Source organism: Phalacrocorax carbo, chromosome 1 (genome assembly GCF_963921805.1).
Source record: "Phalacrocorax carbo chromosome 1, bPhaCar2.1, whole genome shotgun sequence".
Taxonomy (NCBI): Eukaryota; Metazoa; Chordata; class Aves; order Suliformes; family Phalacrocoracidae; genus Phalacrocorax; species Phalacrocorax carbo.
In genome coordinates, this window is record NC_087513.1 from 157,585,106 (window position 1) to 157,597,595 (window position 12,490).

Below are 12,490 nucleotides of genomic sequence, written 5' to 3' on the forward strand. Positions count from 1 at the left end.
GAATACTCAATAAGCTCAGAACACTGAAGTTGAAGTCAAAGGAACTGTGTTCCTGAGCAATCCCATGTGTCATCCAGGTCCAGCTTAGTCACAACCAGCTCTGATTGGTGTTTCAACCCTCAGCATTCATAGCCAGATGCCTTGTCCACAATGTTAATTACCCTGGTTACTCTTTTCCCTAGACTTTCCCAGAGAAGCTGTGGATGCCCCATCATTGGAAGTGTTCAAGGTCAGGTTAGATGGGGCTTTGGGCAACCTGGTCTTGTGAAAGAGTTCCCTGCCCCATGGCAGGGGCATTGGACTCGATGACCTTTCAAGGTCCCTTCCAACCCAAACCATTCTGTGATTCCGTGATTCTGTGACTCTATGACTTCTGCTTGTACCTCCTCGAATAAAGCCAGAATACACTTATAACATCTCAGCTCCAAATTTAGATGGTAGAGGCAACTCTATCATTTTGGTTTGTTTTGCTTTTATTTGGTTTCAGAGATCAGATCCTTTCAAGATGCTAAATTCCCATTCTGGGAGCTTCCTGGTAGGGATCGATCCTTCAGGACTGAAAACATCAGCAGAAATTGAAAATCCTGGTGGGCTACACCTCCCACTGATGATTTGGTAGAAAGAATATGGCTTCTTCTAAAAGAAAAAAAAAAGTAATTGTGTTTCTTAGATCAGATGATTGCAGGAAAGACTTTTAAGTGTGCAAGAATCAGTTAAGGACCTAAATTCCATAGGGAGATGGTGGAAATCATATGTCTAACTAGCATTTGTGTCTTATGAAACTTTCCTCTTCAGAGAATATTAAGTTATTCATTTTGCAAGCATAAATGAACAATTTTCATTACTTACTTAGGCCAACATATTGTACTGCAATCTGAAATGGTTGTAAACTATTTATATCTCTATTTTACTGTCAGTATAATATACTTTTTTAATCTGGAAATGTTCCTTTCACTTAGCTTCTGCTGATGATTGAAGAAGAGAGACATGTTCTTTACACTTCATATAGATGTCCATTTGGTGATGATAAATATGTTCTGAAATATCTATCACAAATGGTTCTCTGACTTTTTTTTTCTTTTCTGGAGTAACAATGTCCAATTACTTTCTGTGTTTTCCCTGAGGATAAGATATATCCATTTCATCAGATACCTCCAAATAAGTTTGCTTTGGTCACTACATACATTTAAAAATATTTTACTCTATTTGATATAACTGGTTATTAATAAAACTATACTTTCAAAAATTTTCTTGAGAAGTATCTCTAGAAACATTGATCTGTTTTTCTTAACGGCCTCCAAACCATTTTGAAGGGATATATTTTGGACAAATCAGAATTTTTTTGACCCTTGCATGTAAATTTTAAGTTACCTGCTTAATCAGGGAGTTAAACACCTCTTCCTCTAAGTAGGTGCACGTTACAGGTTTCAAATGCATTTTTAGAACTACCACTAACCAAATATTTGCTATCAAATGTGGTATGTGTTCAGCTTTTTTCTTCCTTTTGGGTTTGAGCCTCACTCTGAGAAGTCAGGCGGTCAGGATATTTCTTTTCTGTTTGATTTTCTCCTTGTCCTGTCCTTGACTCTTAAAATGTTGTAATTTCTTGTTAGTAAAGTCCACTTTCTTAACAACTAAAAACTTATTTCTTTTTTTTTATCCCTAGAAATATTTTCAAGAAATCTTTTCCAGAATTCAGAAACTAATTTTTTTTCTTTTTTGGCTTACTCAATGTCCATCTTCATCACCTTACTGTCAGCTTTCAGTCTTACACTGTCCTTAGAGATATCAGCATCACCCTCGATCAAGTGATGCTTGTCCTTGGTCAAGGAAAAAAGAGGGAGTATCAAAGTGAAGGGGGGGATATAATATTGCCTTTGCACACAGGAGCAACACACCACTGTAATAGTTCTATTTCTGCAATAGCTGTACTACTGTGCTGCAGTAATATGCTGTGCTACTGTAATAGACTGGACTATCATAGCAGCTCTGCTATCCTTACTTCAGGAGGAAGAGTCACAAAATGAAATCGCTAAAAATAACTCTTAAGATGGGAAGCTGGTCCTATTCAGCTTATAAAAGGGAGGCTGAGATAAGATCTCGCACAGCTACTCATACATGTAGGGGAAAAAAGGATCTGAAAGCGTGTAGTTCTGGCTTTTAGGAAAGAAAGAAAGAAAGACTGAAAGTCTGTTTAGTCTTACATAACATGAGACAACCAGATCCGATGAGCAGAAGTCAGGCAAATTCACCTTGACATATGATGCAGTTTTCTAACAGGGAGGATGATAAATTAACACTGATTTTGGAGGGTGGTGCAGTCACTATAATTGGAAGGTGACGTTAGTTGCCGTCCTAAAGATAGGATTTGATCCAGCTTTTGAGAGCTTGAAGACTGCATAGGTAGGTACCTAAGTAACCCTAGGTGGTTGTGTTCCATCTTTCCTTGGATCTTGTGGCTCCAAATACCTCTATGTCATCCACTTTCATCCACATATCCCTAGGGGAAGGAACATTCAACAATCTTGCCTGCATAATCCCACAGAACTGGCAGCTCTGCAGTCATAGAATAATAGAATCATAGAATATCTCGAGTTGGAAAGGACCCATAGGGATCATCAAGTCCAATTCCCTGCTCCTCACAGGACTACCTAAGACTAAACCATATGACTAAGAGTATCATCCAGTTGCTCCTTGAACTCTGACAGGCTTGGTGCCGTGACCACTCCCTTGGGGACCCTGTTCCAGTGACAGACCACCCTCTCAGTGAAGGACCATTTCCTAATGACCAGTTTGAACTTCCCCTGACACAGCTTCATTCCCTTTCCCTGTGTCCTATCGCTGGTCACCAGAGAGAGGAGATCAGCACCTCCCCCTCCACTGCCCCTCCTGAAGAAGCTGTAGACTGCAATGAAGTCACCTCTCAGTAAAAAACTGTAATCTGTTCCCAAGGTTCCTCACTTGAATAAGAACAAGAATTGGCCAAATTTTTTTTCCTCCATTTTTCTGCCTTTTTCTAAAGCATCAGACTTTGACTGGAGCTGGATGCAAGACAGCAGATGGACTGGTACTCTGAGATGCACCAGGTGGGTCCTGTCAGTTAACTGATGATTGACACTTGCTCAAAGTCCAATTGAACAGCAAATCTGCGATGATAAAGGAATGTTTCTGGGATGAAAAATATTTCCATACTGGAAGGACTCGTGACACTTTTTCCAATTTAGGTAAAAGGAACGCAGGTCCTTTCTGTTGTAGTAGGTCCCCTTCACTGCAGACTGATGCCTCAGTCTTGTCTGTTCCCTCTCTGTGGTACAAAAGGGTTTGGTAGCCTGACAATTGAAATATTTAAGTCTAATTAAAGTCATTGTGTTCAGCAGAGCAATGTGTGGGTGACATTTACATGCCTTTAATACATAAGAAGTCAGTTTAAGTAATTTAACAGTCATCTCTGGCCTCTGAAGATGACATACTCCATGAAAAGATGAAATCACCACTTCTTTTAATGATCTCCCTCATGAATATAGCATCAAGTTCACCCATCAAATGTCATTTGTTACCCCAAAGTTTTCTGCCTAGGCTTTTTGGACCCTTCTTACCCCCAGCTTCTTTCAGTCTCTCCTACAACATGCGCACCCTGCCAGCATGGACGGGCAGCCCACCTCTGCCTGCCCTGGTTCCTCTCTCTTTCCCCGCAGGGGATTCTGTGGGTCTCTCAACCAGGAGTAGAGAGCTGGTGCACTGAGCCAACTTCTGCAACATCTGGAAGGCAGCACCTGGGACAAGACCCCAGATCATCCTCCAGAACTGGGAGCTGGTGCCTCCATCCAGAGCCAAGGGGTTTAGGCTTGTAGCTGTCACCAGCACAAAGGTGTCACATCTTATTGGGAAAAAGCAAAAGGAACCCAGTAGCTAATAGGCTCTGAGTGCGTGTCCCCATGGCTCTAAGATACGGAGCTCCAGAAGCTATAAATACATTCAGAAGGCAAAGACAAATGGAGAAGGTGCAAGCAAACAGAGGAACAGTCCTTCTCAAACACGGGATAGGTATCCACCACCTTTAGCACATCTGTATCAGAAAGTGAAGCAATCTGTAATGGGGTCTGCTTTACCACTTCTCTCCAGAGCTAGCATAGTTGTCCAACACCTCAGATTCACCTCTCCCTGGACCTGTTCTACCTGGATGATCCACACCCTCACCTTGGAGCATTGCTTCCCATCCCTTTTCCCACAAGACCAAAGTCACACCATTTGCTTTTGGTCACACCTTCAAAGTTTGGCTCCAAGTTCTTACTAAAATCCTCTTGAAATAGACTTTGCAGGCAGGGAGAAAAAAAAAAGATGTTTTAAGATGAAATAGACTCCTCATATACAATCACATTAGTCATAGCATCCCAGAACTCCACTCCCTGCGCAAGGCTCCTTTGAGCTAGACAGAGTACAAACACAGAATAAAATATTGCCATGCCACAGACACTTATAATTCTTTGAGTATTAGCTTAAAAAAGCCAAGAAGTCTGGTAGATGGTGTTTTACATTCACTTTGTGCTGTACAGACAGACCAAAGATAGTACAAGTGGACAGTCAGGTTGGTTCCTTGATCCCTTGGAAGTCAGCTGATCATTTCATTGTATCCTGAAAGTACCAAACACATATATAATGTGATGTGACACAGGTTTTTTTTACACTAGGAGTTTTAAATTACTTAATAAAATAAGTCCTGTGGAAGGGGAGTCTGTGCAAGCAAAACACGGTGTGTCTAACTGATGTGCAAAAATCTGCAGAAATTTTAGGCATTTAGACCTGTAAGGAGGAAAGAAAGTGCCTACATTTCCTTTAAAGTTAATGGAGTGGGGTAGATGTCTCTGAAGGTACTGGGAGGGAGGTGCAGCCTAAGTCAGATGTTTATCTTTCTTCATTAACTACACAGTCTTAAATGCTAGATGACTTTGTCTATTCAGAATCCACTCTGCGCAGTCCTCTTTGAAGACATGGACCTAATATACCATGACCAGCTCTTTTTAAAAACAAAAATTATAACCATGATGTCCCACTTTCCTATCATGGAGATACTAACAGAGCGACGAAAATACTTGCTCCAGAGCAGGACAGCCTTGGTTATGCACCCTCATAGACCCAGGGAAGTTTGTCTCCTTCTTTCCCAGGAAAATCTCCTAACAACCTGTTTCTGGTGTACTGAGTAGGGGAGGAAATTTCCACCCCTTCTTCTAAGGTGAAAAGGTTATAGACTACCAGGTGAAAAAGGACAGGCATAGGCTTTCTTACCTTGGACACTGTCATCCAGGGATTTTTTGAGTGTGACTTCTGTCATTTTCATACACTTTCCCTCATCTTTTCCTGGAAATAACACAAATACGTCATGCGATTGAGACTGCTCCCTTTCTGAGTTGCACGGAAGATATCATTTTGCTGTCAGCCATGTCAAGAAGTTGCCAATATGTATGAATTGGATATGACACCTGGGTGGAGGACACCATAATACATGTAGTATAGTGAAAGCTTTAACATAACCCCTGAGTTTTAGCTACTAACAGAAGTATCTAACTTACCCCTGTGGGGACTGCTGATTTCCACTTTATAGTGATGTGCTATCTTCAAGTTTATCAGCTGGCTTTCTCCAACTCTTACCAGCTATTGGCAACATAAGCACATATCTATCTTATTGATCTGAGGCTTTTATCAAGCAAATTTTTCCACAGTAACTCAGTAACGAACAAGAAGAAGCAGACAGAGCAAGAAGTTATGTTTGCATGGGAGAAAAATGCAACTATTATTTTAAGACTTTAGGTTAGGAGGCTTCTTCCTCCCTTCCTTCTCCTCCTGTCAAAGGTAAAAGCCAGTTTGTCTTAAAAACCCCATGTGCAGGTTTGTGTGAATAGGCTCTATAGAGACATATGGACATGGATGGAGAAATTGTTACTGAAAACAGCTGGCCAAAGGCAGGCAATGGAGCTGAGAGGGAGTATGTGAGGGTCTCCTGAGAGCTGATAAGCTCTGTTGATCACTCCTCCCCTGAGCCCATGAGAACCAATAAACTTAGAGCATCACAAGTTGGCTGAATTGGAGAGCAGCTGCTAGTGGGCACCAGCCTTAGCAGCCAGTGGAGTGTCTTGCAGGAGGAGGAGGAGGAGGAGGAGGAGGAGGAGGAGGAGGCGGCGGCGGCGGCGGCGGCTGCTGCTGCTGCTGCTGCTGTCCTGCAAAGGCTGCAGGTGCACACCTGCCCCACGGGGCCAGGACCCTCGGAGGACAGCGAGCAGCCGCCCACCCCATAGCCATCCACCCCCAGAGCGAGTGTGTGGCCAGAGCAGTGATGGATAATTACCTGCTACTAATTATAACAGCCTATATGTGTTAAGAGCAATGGCTTTAGTAAAAGAAGGTCTCCTAGCAGGTGCTGGCTGTGGTCTGTCTCCTCTGATTTGGCAGCATGTCAGGGGAAAGGGAATTTTCAATTTTTTCAGCCTATTTTTCAGTAGAAACCATCTTTTTTTTCTTCTTCTTCCACCCCCACCCTACAAAATTTTGTTCTCAACATTTCACTTTTTTTGAAAGGTTGACTACTATTTGGGGATTTGAGTTATTTACAATTATTCTTATGTCTTTTCTGTTTATCCCACTGGCAAAACTGTATAGGTGGGGAAGAGAATGCATCTTGTCAAAGCATTAAATGCTCGTTTGTTTTTCAGGGAAAAATAATAAAATATTTTCTTAAATTCATCAAAAAGTGTACCTGAAGAAGAAGCAACATTTTTCAGTTAGCTGTAGGAAATAATTGAGATACATCCTTGAGCATACTATGATAGGAACAAACCAATTCAGCTGTGTAACTACCACGTGTTCTGGGTAGAAGAGGGTAGCAAATGGATTGCAAAAGCGAGTGTCTTCTTTCCTCAAGATTCACAGGCGCTTTCTGCCTAGAAATAAGCTCAGGTTAGTCTATTAGGAAATGAATAAATAGCAAGATCATTCCAGAGGCTTTTTGTAAAATTGAGTCTTCAGCAATCCTAAATATAAATCCACATTGCTTGGTACCAGTCTTGTCCTGCTCTATCTATGGTTAGAGTTTGTCTGTATATGGGAATTTAGCTACAAGATAAAATAGTCCTTTATATAAATATCTTATGAGTCAGTCCCAGCTGTAACTCCAAAGTGGTGAAGTCGTTTACTAAAAGAGAAATGTAAAATGAGCTATGATTTCTTCACAAGAAAATGCTTTTATGGCATTTAATATAAGAAAAAATGCTTTAAAAAGGCAGCATTGAACCCCATGTCATGCTATACAAATGACTATTTGAAAAGCAACAGGGTAAAAATAAGGTGGAGATAGGAATCGACATGCCTGGTATAGCTACCATGACGGGTTTACACCAACCACACTGGGGCATCCGATGGTGCTTCTGTAGATCAAATCTCGTAGTCTTTTCATAAGAAGAGAAATGGATCTTTTATGAATATGAGAAATTATGTGCCCTGTGCATAATGTGTTTCTGTCTGTAGATAAATCTTTGTATTATTAGCTCATCAACTCTAGTCTGTTATTCTATTATTAAAATTGGATAAATTATTTATATAATTTTAATCAGTTGGATTAATGTTTATAAAGGTGGCTTGTGATAACTTTGATTTCTACTTCTTCTCACTATGAATTTTTAAAAAAAGATAATTGAAAATCGTACCATATTTCTGTTTCCTTTTTCATCTGTGGTATCTCATGGAAATGTAATCTATGCATATATAATTTTTTTTTGTCACAAAACAGTTAATTTCCTTGTAGCTTCACGAAAACTGGACTGCCTGGGGAGCAAGCCAATTTTATCAGCAATTAGAAAGGTCATTCTTTTAGATTTTAAAATTTACTGACTAACGTTTTTTATGGACCATGTGTTAAAATATAGCCATGTTCTGATAATTGATCATCATGTACAACTGGTTTCATGGGATTCTAATTTTTATTGTTCCTCAATGGTTTCATCCCACATCTGTCACTTTACAACCAAATTGTGATTGCCAGCTATGCAAATGTAAGCAGCGGAGCATATGCTATGTTTCTTAGGTATACACAGCCAAATTGGAAAACAAGCATCATCAGCAACAAATTTTGTTTCAGTTTCATTGATTTCTTTAGATGTTCCTGGATGTTGCCATTGAATTGTCTTATAAACTGCCAGTAGCCTAAAACTGGTAACAGAGCCTTGTTCCTGGGTGGTCACATCTGGCCTGCATTGCTAACAACAGCAGAAAGCTTATAAGCAGTCCCTTTTGATCTGATGGCTTTACATAACTCCGAATTGGCACTGAGAACAGGTCTGTGGCTGATGGAGGTCCTGGTGTTGCTAGTCTGGAAGCAGATGAAGCTGACAATGAAGTCAGCAAGACATTGTACAGGGGAAAGGTCTGCCCATGCAAACTGTGCTGACCAGAGCCTCAGCATCTTCCTAAACTGCCAGCACCACAGCGGTCTGGGTCGCTCAACAGGAACGTGGCAGGCTAAAGAAAAGGGTGGCTTCGATAGAAAGGAAGGGAACTGAGAAGCTTAAACATTCCTACTTGTTTTGTGGGCGAAAGCAGGAAACCTGAAGTCCTGCTGTATTTTCCAGAACAACTGAGGAACACACCAAACTTAAAACAATGTTCACTTCTTTAACAGTGGAAACTGAGCAGAAGGTCAGGCAGAAAAGAGGAACAGCTCCAAAACTGAAGACTCAAGACCAGATAGGAAGGCAGCAGAAACAACAAAGAAGAGGGGTGTGCGTAGGCAAGGTCTATGCAAAACAGCCTCTGTCCCAGGAGAGAAAATGAGCAGCGTCATGTTTTGTGTGTGTGTGTGAGGATGAGCATTGTGAACGATTCAGATCGACCTACTCAGCCGCTTAATTGCACCTGTACAGAGAAGTGGCATCAGCTGCCTGGGAGAGAGGTGAGGAAGAGTGGTGTGGCCTACTTGAGCCAACTGGCCACCCTCAGGCAGAATGGAATAGATAAGCACCGGGAAGTGGTGGAACTAGGAAGTGTGGCTACCTGAATCATGGTTTGTGGGGCTATTTTCAAAAGCACTTGCACTTTACGGCAATTATATAAAATTTCTTACATGGAAAAGGTATCATTAGGAAAGCATGCCAAAAGAGTAGTTAGCTTTCTTTGATGCAGTTTAGATCTGGCGATAAGCGCTGCTATCACAAGAGTACTGCCAATGTTCTCTGAAATACCACTTTTGGAAAATATGACCTGTGTTCCCAGAACTGTTCAGTTTGAAAGAAATTATTTCCGATTTATTTCTTTGCAAAAGAAATGAGTGTCCCTTTGGTCAGTGTCATGCCCTAGTCTAAGGGATGAGAAATGAAAATCCAATAGTCCTGTTTCTTCTAGGATGAAAGCCTAGACCTTTTAAATATGGCTTCTTAAATTTAAAGCATCTGAGCTGCAGTTGAAGTTACAGAGCTCAGCCAGATGATAGTAGGAAAATGTTATTTACTAAGATTAGTTAATCTGTAAACGTTTTCAGTATTCAGAAAATGTGTAGGTCCACACAGCAGCTGGTGAGTAGTAGTTTCTCTGATCTGAATTCCTGCAGATGAAAAGGAAAGGACTGTTTATCTAAGAAGCTGCTCCCTGTCTCAGAAGCATGTGGTTAGCCTTCATGATGCCCTGAGAAAGAAGCAGGGACAGAAGATATCACCCTGGAGAAGTCAATCCCCTAATGGATGTGAGGAGGAGCTTTCCTTTTCTACCTACCCAAAAGACTTAAGGGGAACTCAGAATAGCTGCCATGTATGATAACCTGATGCCAAGCTGGAAAATAAACTATTTACTCTATTTGGTGTGTTAAGGTCTGAATGATGTAGATCAGGGAACAGGATTTTTAGTGTTTTCTTGGGACACCTCTGATTAAAAAAACACATAATGGAAACATGGATTCTTCATGGAGGTCTGAGGGCCTTGAGGACTTAATGGCATCAGTGAGAATAAAGGCAAAGAGAATATTAAGGACACATTCAAAAGTGAACTTAGATGTTGTAAAGATGAAGGTAATTGGGGCAGATCTCTGAATGGCATCCTAATAGTTATCACTGTTGAGCAGAAAGATGCCTAAATACTTTCAATACTTAAAGGGGGCTTGTAAGAAAGAAGGGGACAGACTTTTTAGTAGGGCCTGCAACAATAGGACAAGGGGTAATGGTTTTAAACTAAAAGTGGGTAGATTCAGACTAGATATAAAGAAGAAATTTTTTACAATGAGGGTGGTGAAACACTGGCACAGGTTGCCCAGAGAGGTGGTAGATGCCCCATCCCTGGAAATATTCAAGGCCAGGTTCTAGTTGAAGACGTCCCTGCCCACTGCAGGAGGGTTGCACTAGATGACCTTTCCCTTCCAACTCAAACCATTCTATGATTCTATGATTCTGAAGTCAAACTGCTGATTGCAGGGCTGTGAGGTGAAAGTCAAGATGAGAATGATGTATACTTAAGTACATCCTTGGTCTCAGTCTTGTCATAGATATCCCACCCCTTTTCCTTTTCTCCTTACAGGTTCACGTCCTTCAAGAAGGGTCCTTCAGTCTCCTTTTGAAGCTGGGCAGGACTTGCTCCAACTTTTTAAATCTTACTTGCTGCTGCTGCTGCATTTCTGTAGAATAGGGTAGTGGACAGAGCAGCTGCTCAGGATGCAAATACTACAATCTATTCTCTGCCTCAGGTTTTAAACCCCCTTTGTAAGGTCTTTAAGCATCATAATGTCATGCTAACTAAGCAAGGGCAGTTAAGGTTTACAACATCAGACTTAAGTGTTTTTCCCAATTTGCCTCATTCTGCTTGAAGCAAAGGAAGCGGAGGAACAATGAACAGACACAGGTGGGTGCATATGGGTGCAGAAAGCTCTCACAGCGACATGGCTGTGCATTAAGGGTCCCTGAGATCTCAATCCTACTTCCAGGCGTCCTCAGGGGAATCTTTGCAAGCTGCTTGCATCTGTGTAGGGGGAAGAAATGGTCTCACAGCAGCAGAGAAGGAAAAAGTAATAAAAAAATTAAATTAGATAAAATTAGTTTAAATAATGAGAAAGAATATAGAGGAGATGATCTCAGAGGTAGGTGCCCTTTTGAGAAAGTAGCTTTATTAGATTTTGATTTAATTTGTTAAAGCTAGGTTGACAGTGTCCTTTTTTAATGCTGTGTAGAACATTATCTTCTACTCCTGTTGATGGACAATGACAAAAAGCAGTGCACCTAGCGCTGAGTGTGGTGAGAGGGAGGAACTTAGTTTTTCATCTTTTCATCATATTTTGGCTCTGTTTGACAATTGATGCCTGCTAAATAGGCTTCCTACAGAAAAGCCCTAAAGCTTTCAAATTTTATGATACCTTGTGGCAGCTAACTTGAAAATAACCTCAATAACACAATGAGACTTAGATTTTGTGCCTAAACATTAAAAAAAAATTAAGAAATTATCATTTTAGTAGCTATTTTATGTAAAGATTTTCAGGTGTTTCCAGCTGGCTAAGTAATCTTTTAGCTTCCTGGCTCTGTCAGATGAAATAGAAAGAGTCATAAGTGTTTTTTCTATGCCCAGAGCAGGGATAATCTAAACAGTCTTGTTACCAAACCATATTTCTTGTGCTTGCTTAACTCAGCTTATTTACAAAGTATGTTGTAACAAGGGCCTTCATACTCCTAAACCAAAATACTTACATTTAGAAATAGCAATATGCCTATACCAGCTCTGGGCACTCCTTGCTGACACAGTACACAGCAGCAGGGGCTCTGCCTGTTTTTTTTCTCCTTGGACTCTCATCTGCTCTAATGCCATTTTATTTCTTTGTAATAACAGTTTATGAAGATACTTGTTAATGAAGCAAAATCTGATTTTCTCATACGTGTGGAGCTCTCTACATCACTCTGTGATCCCATGAGAGTTTACAAATGATGTGAAAAAAAGATTAGCATAAACCAGAATAGGAAACTATTGAATCAGCCTGAACTGTTTACTTTTCTCTGTGTAAGTCCAATACAGTCCAGGGATAGCTAGATCCTGGATGTCTAGATATCTAGACAAGTCTCCTACTTCCTATGGTCTCATTCTCAGTAAATGGTCCTCCAGCCTCTACCACTGCAGAAGGGAAGGCATGGGAAATGTTCCCTCCTGCCCAAATTCAGGCAGTCCTGAGGTGGGATTCAGGATATATTAGGAATATATTAAAAAAATATTGGACCCTAGGTTATTTATTGAAGAGTGCAACGGTTTTCTGCTTTGCCTAGTTTTCCACAGCAGTATTTTCGTCCTTGCCAACTGCCACCTGAACTGGATTCTCTCCAGTTCTCTCCAGGAACTCCATTGAAACCTAATATATGTTGGAGGCAGGATTAATTAATATAAACAGTAACCTATTCACTCTTAAATGACTTCTGCAATCCTTGTCTTGCCATCATCCAATGTGAAAATGAGTCTTAGCTGAAGAATTAATAGCAGAATTTCTGCA